We start from the raw sequence: 4,537 nt of genomic DNA, 5'->3' as shown, positions 1-4,537 counted from the left end.
AATCCCAGCTACCCAGGAGGCTGAGGCAGGAGGATCCCTTGAGCCCAGGAGTTTGAAGCTTCAGTGAGCTATGATTGCACCACTGCACTCCAGCCTGGATGACAGTGAGACTCTCTCTCCCTTTTTTTTTTTTTGAGACGGAGTCTCACACTGTCACAGGGGCTGGCATGCAGTGGCACAATCTCAGCTCAGTGCAACCTCTGCCTCCCGGGTTCAAGCGTTTCTCCTGCCTCAACCTCCCGAGTAGCTAGGATTACAGGTGCCGGCCACCACGCCCGGCTAATTTTTTGTATTTTTAGTAGAGATGGAGTTTCACTATGTTGGCCAGGCTGGTCTTGAACTCCTGACCTTGTGATCCGCCCACCTAGGCCTCCCAAAGTGCTGGGATTACAGGTGTGAGCCACCACGCATGCCCGGCATCTCTCTGTCTTTTTAAGAGTCAAGGTCTCAATCTCTGGTCCGGGCTGGAGTGCAGTGATGCAATCATAGCTCACTGCAGGCTTGAACTCCTGGGCTCAAGTGATCCTCCCACCTTAGCCTCCCTGAGTAGCTGAGACTGCACGTGAGAGCCACCACACCTTCCTTGTAGAGACAGGGGACTCACTAAGTTGTGCAGGCTGGTCTCAAACTCTGGGCCTCAAGTCATCCTCCTGTCTCAGCCTCCCAAAATGTTGGAAATGCAGATGTAAGCTACCTTGCTTGGCTCCTGTCTCTTAAAAAAAAAAAAAGATATACACCATGGAGGCTGAAAGAAACTGGGGAAGGTACCATCTGTCTCCTGCTGTGCCCATTAACTCCATCAGAGACAAATAAATGCATTTTTACTTACGTTTTAAAATGTGGGCCAGGAGTGATGGCTCACACCTTTAATCCTAGCACTATGAGAGGCCGAGGCCAGTGGATCACCTGAGGTCAGGAGTTTGAGACCAGCCTGGCCAACATGGTGAAACCCCGTCTCTACCAAAAATACAAAAATTAGCCGGGCATGGTGGCGGGTGCCTGTAATCTCAGCTACTCAGGGGACTGAGGCAGGAGAATCACTTGAACCTGGGAGGTGGAGGTTGCAGTAAGCCGAGATCGCACCACTGCACTCCAGCCTGGGCAATAGAGTAAGTAAGACCCTGCCTCAAAAATAAATAGGCCGGGCGCGGTGGCTCACGCTTGTAATTCCAGTACTTTGGGAGGCCGAGGCGGGCAGATCACGAGGTCAGGAGATCGAGACCATCCTGGCTAACATGGTGAAACCCCATCTCTACTAAAAACACAAAAAATTAGCCGGGCGTGGTGGCGGGCGCCAGTAGTCCCAGCTACTCGGGAGGCTGAGGCAGGAGAATCACTTGAACCTGGCAGGTGGAGGTTGCAGTGAGCCAAGATCACACCACTGCACTCCAGCCTGGGTTACAGACTGAGACTCCATCTCAAATAAATAAATAAATAAATAAATAAATAAAATGTGCACCAATTTAAAGAAGCATGTTAAGTAAATAATGTTCATTTGGTACATGGATATGGCAAAAGTGATGGCTGTATTTGAAGTACTAAAGTCCTATGATGTCCTGGCTTGTCTCTTGTCCTGTGCATATGTTTTATGTGTGTGTCATATATAACATATATAATATGAAATACAAATATATTTTAATATATACCCTCCCTCCATGTTAAAACTAGGGAATTATGAAGAAAGTATCACAGTCTTTGGATTTCTTTTCTTTTCTGTGTGTTTTTTTTTTTTTTTTTTTTTTTTGAGACAGGGTTGCACTCTGTCACTCAGGCTGGAGTGCAGTGGTGCAATCTCGGCCCACAGCAACCTCCACCTCCCAGGCTCAAGTGATCCTCCCACCTCAGCATTCCGAGTAGCTGGGACTACAGGTGCCTGCCACCACGCATGGCTATTTTTTTTTTTTTTTTTTGGTAAAGACAGGATTTCGCCACGTTGGCCAGGTTGGTCTCAAACTCCTGACCTCAAGTGATCCGCCCACCTTGGCCTCCCAAAGTGCTGGAATTACAGGCCTGGGCCACCGCTCCTGGCTGAATTTTTCTTTTCCAAAAATGACATTTAGAACCGTAACCTGGCCGGGCGCGGTGGCTCAAGCCTGTAATCCCAGCACTTTGGGAGGCCGAGACGGGCGGATCACTAGGTCAGGAGATCGAGACCATCCTGGCTAACAGGGTGAAACCCCGTCTCTACTAAAAAATACAAAAAACTAGCCGGGCGACGTGGCGGGCGCCTGTAGTCCCAGCTACTCGGGAGGCTGAGGCAGGAGAATGGCGTAAACCCGGGAGGCGGAGCTTGCAGTGAGCTGAGATCCGGCCACTGCACTCCAGCCCGGGGACAGAGCGAGACTCCGTCTCAAAAAAAAAAAAAAAAAAAAAAAAAAAGAACCGTAACCTTTTTTCCCCTCATGTCAGATGGGTAATGTGCTTGTGCTATAACAAGGTTGGAGGGAGGCACGTCTCACACATGAGTGTGAAAACTGAACCACCACACTGATGAACCACAAAAGGGTGGTTGGCTACCATCTTTCTGAAACAGTGTATTGAGGAGTCAAAAGGAGAATTAGGCTATGAGTTTACACACCAACTTCAGAGAATGGGCTTTTGTGGCCATGGCTGTGTTTTGAGCACCACCTGGTTAGCAAGCTGGAACTCAAACCAGTTCTCTGAACTCCAGTGTTAGAGTGGCTTACACAATGCTACGTACTGAGAAAACCCTACGGGATGAGGAAAACATATGGTAATGGTAACAGAAATGGATTCATTCCAGTGTTCACACAATGCAAACATGCCAAAGGAAGGACTCAGCCTGAACATATTTCCATTGTGATGTAATTCTACAACTACAATCTAGTGTCTATACTTTTCTTTTTCTTTTTCTTTTTTTTTTTTTTTTGAGACTGAGTTTCGCTTTTGGTGCCCAGGCTGGAGTGCAATGCTGTGATCTCAGCCCACCGCAACTTCTGCCTCCTGGGTTCAAGCAATTCTGAGGGATGCCTCAGCCTCCCGAGTAGCTGGGATTACAGGCATGTGCTACCACGCCCAACTAATTTTGTATTTTTAGTAGAGATGGAGTTTCTCCGTGTTGGTAAGGCTAGTCTCGAACTCCTGACCTCAGATGATCCACCTGCCCTGGCCTCCCAAAGTGCTGGGATTACAGGCGTGAGCAACTGCACCCTGCCTTCTTCCTGCTTTTCTCACTCTGCGTTTCCTGCTGCTGTCGATGAAACTCAGCTTCTTATTTCCAGGCACTCTCAGAGTGAGGATCCACAGGAGGCTTTGATTCTCAGGACAGATAACCCCATCTTTCCTCTAGTTCTGACCTATTTTTCTGTGTCCTTGTTACTGTGGTCATACCCAGAGAAGTAACATTTTGTCTTGCATTTGCAAAAATCTCCACCTTTCCCCACAAAGGAATTTCAGCACAGTGGCTGTTTTAACAGATATGTTGCAGCACGTATCACATGTTCCCCTCATGAGTCCTTGAAAGTAATTTTCAGCTTTTGATCGGCTACATTGTTCTTCCCAGCTACATTTTTGGGAAGTCCAGCCAAATAACTTGCTACTCTTTTAAAGATTCTAATGATAAAATGAAACAAAATACCCCCTTTTTATCATCACCCACAAAGCCCTAATGCGTGCAGCAAAGATTGTGAAATGGCCAGGGAATAATTTGTGAGACAGAAAGGATGGCTTTGTTGGCCAGGCATGGTGGCTCACGCCTAAAATCCCAGCGCTTTGGGAGGTCGAGAAGGGTGGATCACAAGGTCAGGAGTTCAAGACCAGCCTGGCATGGTGAAACCCTGTCTCTACTAAAACTACAAAAATTATCCAGGCGCAGTGGCAGGCATCTGTAATCCCAGCTACTCGGGAGGCTGAGGCAGGAGAATTGCTTGAACCCAGGAGGTGGAGGTTGCAGTGAGCCGAGATCATGCCACTGCACTCCAGCCTGGGCAACAGAGTGAGACTCCGTCTCAAAAAAAAAAAAAAGAAAAGAAAATATATTCTACGGGCCATGTGCGCTAGCTCATGCTTATAATCCCAGCAATTTGGGAGGCAGTAGGATCGCTTGGTCCTAGGAGTTCAAGACCAGCCTAGGCAATATGGCGAGACTATCTCTATTTAAAAAAAAAAAAAAAAAAAAAAAAAAAAAAGGCCGGGCGCGGTGGCTCAAGCCTGTAATCCCAGCACTTTGGGAGGCCGAGACGGGCGGATCACAAGGTCAGGAGATCGAGACCATCCTGGCTAACCCGGTGAAACCCCGTCTCTACTAAAAAATACAAAAAACTAGCCGGGCGAGGTGGCGGGCGCCTGTAGTCCCAGCTACTGGGGAGGCTGAGGCAGGAGAATGGCGTAAACCCGGGAGGCGGAGCTTGCAGTGAGCTGAGATCCGGCCACTGCACTCCAGCCTGGGTGACAGAGCGAGATTCCGTCTCAAAAAAAAAAAAAAAAAAAAAAAAAGAACGAGGCGAGGCGGGGCGTCTTGGGGTGGGGCGAGGCAAGGCGTTCTGCGCTTGTGGTCCCAAGTACTCTAGAGGCTGCG

General features: G+C 48.5%; 1 non-coding gene across 1 annotated transcript; it reads right to left on the bottom strand.

Annotated features, from left to right (window-relative positions):
- Nucleotides 1-2,403: 2,403 nt before the first annotated feature.
- Nucleotides 2,404-2,507, bottom strand: LOC114675265 (small nucleolar RNA U13). Its single transcript, XR_003726347.1, has one exon. It is a non-coding gene; the product is annotated as a small nucleolar RNA U13 (small nucleolar RNA).
- Nucleotides 2,508-4,537: the final 2,030 nt, after the last annotated feature.

This window comes from Macaca mulatta, chromosome X (genome assembly GCF_049350105.2).
Source record: "Macaca mulatta isolate MMU2019108-1 chromosome X, T2T-MMU8v2.0, whole genome shotgun sequence".
Lineage (NCBI taxonomy): Eukaryota > Metazoa > Chordata > Mammalia > Primates > Cercopithecidae > Macaca > Macaca mulatta.
Note: the sequence above shows the minus strand (reverse complement) of the source record. Positions and strands in the feature narration are given on the sequence as shown.